Consider the following 10,209-nt stretch of genomic DNA (forward strand, 5'->3'; position numbering starts at 1 on the left):
CATCTATTTATTAATATTTCCATACAATATTGGTAGTGATATCCATCCCAAATGATCTGCAAACCTCAACAGAAAAAACACAAGACTCATGGGTAATTTAAGGCAGGAAGATACCTTTAAAAATTCATAACCATCTAAAAACCAATCCCAAAGATATTGAAGTTGATGAGATTCTAAACAAAGAATGTTAAAAGCCTGGTAGTAAAAATTATCAAGGAGATCAAAGAAGATACAAATAAGCAGCCAAATAAATTAAAGAAGAAAATGCAGGATACGAAAGACTATTTTTGTAGAGATAGAAGTTTTGGAAATGAACAAAACAGAAATCTTGGAAATGAAAATCTCAATTAGTCAAATAAAAGTCTCACTTGAAAGTTTCAAAAGTATGCTGGATGAATCAAAAGAAAGAACAATAGAGATAGAAGACAAGGTGGAGATACTAGAACATTTAGATGGTATTAAATAATAGAGTGCTGCATGCTTCTAATCCAAACACCCTGGGAATGCTGAAGCAGCAGCATGACAAGTTCAAGTCCCATCTGGCCAACCTAGTGAGACCCTGTTTCAAAATTTTTATAAACTTATTTAAAAAAGCATACAAATGACTGGGAATGTAGCTCAGTGGTAGAACACTCATTATGTTGGATCCCCATTGCAACAGTAACAATAAAAAACCCATGAAAAAATAAAATAAAAATGCTCAGAGCCATTGGATAACTCTGAAGGATGATGTCAAAAACTAATGGGCCTTGGAGAGAGTGAGGGAAGTACAAGCTAATGGCATAGAAACTATATTCACTGAGGTGAGCCTTCCAGGCTGCTGTACCACTGCCCCCAGGGCCAAGGAGGAGAGCTGCCCCCAGCACAGAGGGGGTGAGCCATGCAGGCACAAACAACACACATCACTCCCCTGCCTTGAAATGAGAAGACACACAAACAAGTCTCAAAACCAGACTTCCAAAGAACCTAATGCAACTCCAAAGGGAAATGAGATGGAACAATCTGATACTCAATTACCTGGACTCCCTGAACTGGCAACAAAAGAGGATCTGGAAAAAATGAAATCAGAAATAATTTCTCAGATAACAGCAGACATTGTGCCCATAGTGTAAGACATGATTAATAAACCTAGAGAGGACACAGATAAAAAAAAAAAAGAGGAGCTGAGGAACAGGATGGAATCCCAACATAGGAAACAAATGGAATCCATAAAACAGATACAAACAGATTTCCAGATGAAAAATTCCATTGAAATTTTACACAGCAGAATGAGCCAATTTGAGGACAGAATTTCAGATATAGAAGATAAGATTGCAATTAGTGACTAGGAAAAGAACAATTGCTTTAAAATAGTAAGGGACCATGAGAAATCAATCCAGCAGGTGCTAGACAATGCAAAGAAGAATAACATAAGACTGAATGGAGTCAATGAAGAAACAGGAGCGAGTGCAGACAGCATAAAAACCTGTTCACAGAAGTGATGGGAGAAAACTTCCTAAGGAGGGGAAAAGAACTTGATATACTGATAAGGGAGGCATATAGGACTCCAACTATCCTTGATCAAAAAAATCTATACCTAGGCATACAATAATTAAGAATTGAGAAACCCAACAGGAAAACAAAATTCTATAAGCAGTTAGAGAAAAGAAACAGCTCACATACAAAGGAAAGCCCATCAGAATCACAGCCGACTTCTCAGTGCAAACCCTCAAGGCAAGAAGAGCTTGGAGTGACATATTTTAAGCCCTAAAGGAAAATAGCCTACAACCCAGATTGATGTACCCTGCAAAACAAAAACTTTCAAAATCGATGGATAGATAAGATATTTTCATGACAAAGCACCTTAGGAACTTCATAAATACCAAACCAACACTCCAAAAAATTTTAGACAACATCCTAGGAAAAGACAATGAGGATCACAAGCCCAGCAACCCCAGAATAATTAATCCATTGGGCATGACAAGAAATCAAAAGCAAAGGGGGAGAATCCAACAAAAAGAAAAAGTCATGACAATGATAAGTCAATAAGTATCAGTTATAACCATCAATGTTAATGATTTCAATTCACCAATCAAAAGAAATAAACTGGCAGAATGGGTCAAGAAGCAAGATCCAACAATATGCTGCATAGAAGAAACACACTTAATTCAAAAAGAAACTCATAGATCCACCCGCCTCCTTGCAGCACAGCTGGCCTGGGTGCTCAATGCTGTGCCTCAGGCAAGTAGGACAAAGGGACAAGGTGATGGCTCTGAGAGGGGTCTGCTTGTCCACAGTCCTCGCTGCTGCCGTCTTCATGGGAAGTGCCGTGAGTTCATCGCTGGCAGCCTTGGACAGTGCTGGCAGCCACATGTTGCCCTCCAGGAGAAACAACCCTATTGCCTGCAAATAATACTGGGAACAGACACCCAGAGTACATTGCATATGGACTTGTTCCTGTGTTCTTCATCATGGGCCTCTTTGGCGTCCTTATCTGCCACCTGCTTAAGAAGAAAGGCTATCATTGTACCACAGAGGCTGAGCAAGATATCGAACAGGAAAAGCTTGAAAAGACAGAGCTGAATGACAGCATAAATGAAAATAGAGACACTGCTGGGCAGATTATCCGTTACATCATGAGAAATGAAGCAAATGTTGATGCTTTGAAGGCAATGGTAGCAGACAACAGCCTGGTTGATGCTGAAAGCTCTTTGACCCCTATTACCCCAAGGAGCCCTGTGAGTCCTGGGCCCTTGTCACCAGGAGCCACTCCAGGCAAGCACATCTGTGGCCACCACGTGCACACCATGGATGGAGCTGTATCAGAGGTGCAGGTACAAGAGATGGCACTTCATAAATCCCACCAGCAAATCCAGAGAACCTCGACCACGATGCCAAGGATAAGTCACATTGTTCTCTGTGGGCAGACTTAGAGTCATAAAAGTGGAACACAAGCCAAACCAGAAGGATCAGAGAAGTTTGATGTCTGTTAGCAGGGATGAAAGTGTCAATAGAGAGGTGCCTGTGACACCAGTGAAAAGAGATTGAAGTGACCCAGGGAAGAAGGATCAGGGGAGTGGAGAAAGGACAGAAGAATGACTCTAAGTATGCCATAAGAACTAAATCCTAACTATCTCAGGTGTATAAAGACAAGATCAAGAGCTTTTTCTAGAGTGGATCTCAAGTCCTTAGAATATATATAATAAACTATAGAATATGTCTCCAGAGATAAGAGCTATGGTTGACTCTAATTATGTTGCCAAGCAGAAAATCAAACAGTAATCAAAGAACCCAAATAGCTGATTTGTTAGCCCCTTGAAAGAGAGAGAGAGAAAATGAAAGTATTAATCAGGTTCCCAGGTTAAAATATGGGTATCTGTGATTTGGGTTTCTTTATAAGCTGATAGAGAGGTCACACAATCTCACTATATTCTGCTATCCAAAGGTGGCAAAAGCCTGTAATCCCTATGAATCCCCTCAGCTGTTTTAGAGTCTTGGGCTGTGTGAAGGAAACAATTGGTTTAATTCTTTCTTCCTCCAGTCTTCAGGTTCCCTTCTTTAAGATAAGGATCAAATATTTTAGCTCAAGTCTGTAGATTTGTTCTTTAGACCTAGAAACCTTATAACCCCTGCCTGTTAGAAAGTTCAGCAGAGCACTGGTGCATTGGCTAGAAAGCACATGATGGTATACCATCTACATACTGCAAGACTGTTCTTATAGCCATTTCAGCAAAAAGAATCATGCCATGAAAATGTCCAAATTAAAAGTCCTTTATAGCCGGTGACCAAAAGGTGAGCTCATGTTCATAACCTGCTTTTGGTACAGAGTAACTGGAAACCTGCAGTTTTAAAGAGAAAAACCACTCTATAAATAGGGAAGGGTGGAGGGGGTGAAGGGAGGACAGGGAATGGGGGAAAAATAAGAACCAAGATACATCATATACAGGTACAAGTACCTTATAATAAATGTAAAAGTATTGTAAACCTAAAATGTATCAATAAAAGAATTTAAGGAAAAAAATGAAGGGATAAACCACACACACACATACACAAAATGAAACTTATAGACTGAAAGTTAAAAGGTGGAAAACAAAACTCCATGCAATAAGAACCCAAAAACAGCAGGAGTAGCTATCCTCTTTGCAGCTCAAGTGGATTTCAAACCAACACTGATTAAGAGAGACCAAGAAGGACACTACATCCTTGTAAAGGGAACAATCCAAGAGGAAGAGATCACAGCCATAAACCATTATGCACCAGACACTGGTGCACTCAACTACATAAAACAAATACTAACAGACATGAAAAGTCATAGATGCACTAATACAGTAGTAGTGGGGGACTTCAATACCCCACTGTCAAAGATAGATCAACTAAACAAAAAATAAGTAACGAACTATGAAAGCTCAATCTAACTCTTGAACAAATGACCTTAACAGATGTTTACAGAGGGTTTCACTCCAGCAAATCAGAATACACATTGTTTCAGCTGTACATAGGTCATTCTCCAAAACAGACCACATACTTGCTCAGACAACATTTTTAAGTAAGTGAAAATATCCCCTGTACATTATCAGACCATAGTACGATGAAATTGGAGATCAATAGCAGAAGAAACTGTAAAAATTACATAAACACATGGAAATTGAACAACACACTTCTGAATAACCAATGGGTCACAGAGGAAATTAAAGAAGAAATCAGACAGTTCCTTCAATTAAATGAAAATGACAATACAACATATCCGAATATATGGGACACAATGAAAGCAGTCTTATGAGGGGAATGCATAGCAGTGAATATTTATATTAGTAAAACAGAGCAAGCCCAATTAAACAATCTGATGATGAACTTCAAGCTTCTAGAAAAAAAAGACCAGGACAAACCCAAAGCTCATACAAGGGAGGAAATTATAAAGATCAGAGGAGAAATCAATTCAATGGAGACTAAGAGAATGATACAAAAAAATTAATGAAGCCAAGAGTTGGTTCTATAAAAGAATAAACAAAATTGAGAACCCTTAGCTAACCTTATCAGAAAAAGGAAAGAAAAGGCCCATATCCATGCAATCAGGAATGAAATGGATGAAAGTACAGTGAACCCAGCAGAAATGCAGAGGATCATCAATACCTACTACCAGAACCTATACTCCAATAAGATGGAAAACACAGAAGAAATGGACAGATTTCTAGATACGTATGAATTACCAAAGTTGAATGAAGAAGACCTAAAAATTCTAAACAACCCAATGTCAATCAATGAAATTGAAAACGTGATTAAAAACTTACAAACTAAGAAAAGCCTGGGTCCTGATGGCTTCACTGCTGAATTCTACAAGACATTTAGAGAGGAACTACTGCCATTACTGTTTAAACTCTTCAATGAAATTGAAAGGGAAGCAATACTCCTGAATTCATTCCTGGAAACAAGCATCACCTTGATCCCCAAAGCAGAGAAAGACCCAACCAAAAACAGAACTATAGGCCAATCTCACTAATGAACATTGATGCAAAAATCCTTAATACAACACTGACAAATAGAATGCAGAAGATCATCAAGAAGATCCTACACCCTAACCAAGTGGGATTCATCCCTAGGATGTGGGAATGGTTCAACATACACACAATAGATGTAATACACTACATCAATAGAACCAAGGACAAAAACCATATGATTATCTCAATAGCTGCAGAAAAAGCATTTGACAAAACCCGTCATGCATTTATGATAAAAACCCTACAAAAATTGGAATCTCTTCCACGTCTGTAAAAGCCATCTATGAAAAACCAACAGCTAATAACATACTACATGTTCAAAAACTGAAATCCTTCATGCTGAAATCAGGAACAAGACAATGATGTCCACTATCACCACTCATGTTCAGTATAGTTTTGGAAACATTAGCCACAGCAAATAGACAACAGAAAGAAGTAAAAGGAATAAAGATAGGAAACGAAGAAGCCAAATTGTCATTATTTGTAGATTACATTATACTCTATATAGAAGACCCCAAAAACCCCACCAAAAGTCTTGTAGACTTAATAACCAAATTCAGTAAAGTAGCTGGATAGAAAGTCAACACACAAAAATCAACAGCTTTCCCTTACACAAACAACAGACTCACTGAGAAACAGGGCAAATAATTCCTTTCACAATAACATCCAAAAGCCTGAAATATCTAGGAATCAACCTAATAAATGAAATCAAAGACCTCTTCTCTGAAAACTGTAGCACTCTGCAAAGAGAGATTGAAGATGGTATCAGAAAATGGAAAGTCATCCCCTGCTCCTGGGCAGGAAGAATCAACATAGTGAAAATGGCCATACTTCCAAAACTGCTATATAGGTTCAATGCAACCCCAGTTGAAATTCCAGCATCATACTTCATGGACCTTGAGAAAACAATCCAAAAATTCATTTGGAACAAGAAGAGACCCAGAATAGCAAAAACAATTCTAGGCAACAGAGACATGGCATGAGGTATCACAACACCCAACTTGAAACTATGCTACAAGGCTACTGTGATAAAAACAGCATGGTCCTGGCAAAGAAACAGTCCAGAGGATGAGTGTAACAGATTAGAAGATACACAGACAACTCCAGACTCACTCAGCCACCTCTTCTTTGACAAAGGAACTAAACACCCTCACTAGAGGAAAGATAGCCTCTTTAATAAATGGTGCTGAAAAAATTGGGTTTCAACTTGCCAAAGATTAAAACTAGACCTATATCTCTCACCATGCACTAAACTAAAATTGAAATGGATTAAATATCTGAATATTAAAAAACAGAAATGCTGAACTTGCTGGAACAGAGGTTAGATGGAACTCTTGAAGACATTGGTGTAGGAAAAGATTTTATGAACAAAACCTCAGTTGCCTGTGAACTAGCACAAACAATCAACAAGTGGATCTCTTCTTATTAAAAAGGTTCTGCTGTAGGGAACAGGGGAAGGGGACATTACTGGAACCTCTGCAGTAGATCCTAGTCTCCTGCGAGCCACAGCAGCACATGGTGAATTACAGGAAAGGTAGAAAAATGAGACTGAGAAGAAGCTGAGCTTTGGGTCTGATCACTGCTGCTCTGGGAAGCAAAGACAAAGACCCCCTAGCTTGCGGCATCTCTTATTCAGTACATGGAGAAACAAATGTAACAAGTGAAATGCAGATTTCAGTACTTCACTTTGGGATAAACAAGGTGTAACAAAAGACTGGAGGGCAGGGGAAATCTAAGAACAATGAGGAACTATGCAGATGAAGATTTGGCTCCTCCCAGGGTGTCTCCTGCAGGTATTGTCTTGACCTGGAGCATTACAGCATCAGGGGATCACTGAGGTCTCAGTTGAGACCCAAGGCCAAAATGCAATTATGTCTGGAATGCCATAGCTGGCCTGTAGGCAGGAGAACTAGGCCTACTCAAATGATTTTTCCCTAGAATTATGTAGCATTGCTCCCAACATTCTGCACAGCAAGAGAAACCACCAACAGTTTGAAGAGACAACCTACAAAGTTGGAAAAAATTTTCACCTGCTATTCCTCAGAGAAAGGTCTACTATCTAGAATCATTAAATAAGTTAAAAAAGTCAGACTTACCAAATTTAAAGATCCAATCCAGAAATGGGCATCTGCAATGAACAGACATTTCTCAGACAAAGAAGTAGAAATAGCAAATAAAGATATGAAAAAATGTTCAACATCCCTGGACATTCGAGAGATGCAAATGAAAACAACACTGAGATTCCTCCTCACCCCAGAAAGAATGGCTGCTATCATGAAATCAACCAATAACAAATGCTGGTTGTGCTGTGTGGACAGAGGAACAGTGCTCCACTGTTGGTGGGAGTGTAGACTGGTGCAATCACTGTGGAAATCAGTATGGAGATACCTCAAAGAACCAGGACTGGAAGTCCCATTTGACCCCACTATTCCACTGCTGGGGATCTTCCCCAAAGAATTAAAAGTATCATACCACAGTGATATATGTGCACCCATGTTCATAGCAGCACAATTTGTAATAGCTAAAACTTTGAAGCAGCCTAATTGCCCATCAACTGGAGAGTGAATAAAGAAAGTGTGTTTTTTTAAATAAAATGGAGTACTACTCAGCCATAAAAAATGAGAAACTAGTGACATTTATAATTAAATAAGTGCACATTGAGGCAATACTCTTAAGTGAAATAAGTAGGACACACGTGTACACACCAAATAGTTTTTCTAGTGTGAGAAAGTGAATATGTAAAGAAATAAACTAGGAAATGGGAAGAAAAGGGCCAAAGGGGAAGGGGAAGTGGGAGGGGTTGGGGAAAGGAAAGAAGGGAATGGAATTAATATGAGAAAATGAAAAAATGGAAATAAAGTCTTTGTAAATAGGGAGGGAGGGATAGAGGGTTTGAAGGGAGGGCAGGGGAATGAGGAAGAAATAAGAACCACAAGAGATTATGTTAAGATGCAAATTTTCAATGACGAATGTCATATTATATACCTAAATGTACCAATACAATTAATTAAAAAATTATATTCACTGAAAATATAGCAGAAAACTTCTGAAATATGGAAAATGGCATGATTATGAAAATATCAGATTATTTAGTTTCTCAAACATGACCAGAAAAGTACCTCACTATAAAATATAATGATGAAAATACCAAACATATAAAATAAAGTTGATGAAAAAAGCCAAATCACTTATAATGATCAAGCCATGAGAATAACAGCAGATTTCACAGCAGAAGCTTTAAAGGCATGAAGGGATTAGAATGCTGTATTTCAAACCCTGAAAGAAACATAATCATTTACTCTTTAGGATTTCTTGACTATTTTCTGGAATATTGACTCAGTGGTCATGAATTTCTTTTCATATCTTGGACGAAATGTATTTATCTTTCAATTTTGAAGTACAGTGTTGCAGGATATAAGAACCTAGTTTAGCAATTATTTTTCTTTCAGGCCATGGGTGATGGAAGGGGAGAAAGGAAGAAAATGGGTGAAAGTGAATGAGAAAGAGAGAGGAGAGAAAAAGAGTGAAGTGATTAATAAAATTAGAAGTGAAATTATGAGACAATTGAAATCCAGAAGATTATTAGAAACTATTTTGAAAACTTGTATTCCAATAATTTGCAGCATCTAGAAAAAATGCATAAATTCCTAGCAACATGATATACCAAAATTGAACCAAAAAGATATAAGAAATCTAAACAGATAAATAATAAGTGGTGAGATCGAAACATTAATAAAAACACTCCCAAGCAAGAAAAATTCAGGATATGATGGAGTTATTATTGAATTTGCTAGTCATTTAAAGGAGAATTAACAAAATTCTTCTCAAACTTTTCCATGGACTAGAAGAAATGCTTCCAGATTCACCCCATGAAGGCAGCATTATCCTGTTTTCCAAAGTGGATAAAGGCTCAAATAACAATTAAAACTATAGACCAGTATTCTTGATGAGCACAGATACAAATATCTTCAATAAGAGTTTTACAAACAGAATTCATCAACACATGAAAAACACCATAAACTGACCAAGTTTCTTTCATTCCAGCCATGCAAGAATGGTTCAATATATGTAAATAAATAAATGCATGTATCACATAAGGAGAATCAAGAATAAAAACTACATGATCATCTTGATAGATGCAGAAAAAGCCTTTGACAAAATCCACCACACTTTTATGATAAAATTCCAGATGAAAATATGTATAGAATTTTTTTACCTTAAACTGGTAAAAGCTGTATTTAACATGCCCACAGTAACATCATATCAAATGGGGAACAGTTGAAAGAATTTCCTCTAAAAAGGTTTTGCACTTTCACAACTCCTCTTCAAAATAGTATTTCAAACTTTAGCCAGGGCAATTAGGTAAGTGAAAGAAATCAAAGGTATGGAAATAGGAAAAGAAAATGTCAAATCACCCCTATTGGATCCTTTATGTAGAAGACTCTAAAACTCCACCAGGAGATTCTTAGGTGTCATAAATAATTCAGCAAAGTGGCAGAATACAAATTCAGCACACAAAAATCTATAGCTTTCCTATTCACCAATAATGAACATACAAAGAAAAAATCAAGATAATAATTCCATTCAGAATAATTCATTAAAAAGTACTTAGGGAGTCTGGCTCACTCCTCCCACTTTTGACCAGGAGACTGAGCTGGAGACTGAGCTTGTGAGGACTCCCAGGCTTGCAAACTAGCCTCCAGCTTGGCCATGCACATGGGCAGAGCAGGCGTGG

At 37.8% G+C, this 10,209-nt stretch overlaps 1 pseudogene; it reads left to right on the forward strand.

Annotated features, from left to right (window-relative positions):
• Window positions 1-2,245: 2,245 nt before the first annotated feature.
• On the forward strand, window positions 2,246-3,129 carry LOC101698761 (RELT-like protein 1 pseudogene; annotated as a pseudogene).
• The last annotated feature ends 7,080 nt before the right edge of the window (window positions 3,130-10,209 follow it).

The sequence above is a fragment of the Heterocephalus glaber genome, unplaced genomic scaffold, assembly GCF_053883595.1.
Source record: "Heterocephalus glaber isolate CG9 unplaced genomic scaffold, H.glaber_assembly_v1.0 deba00001472, whole genome shotgun sequence".
Lineage (NCBI taxonomy): Eukaryota > Metazoa > Chordata > Mammalia > Rodentia > Bathyergidae > Heterocephalus > Heterocephalus glaber.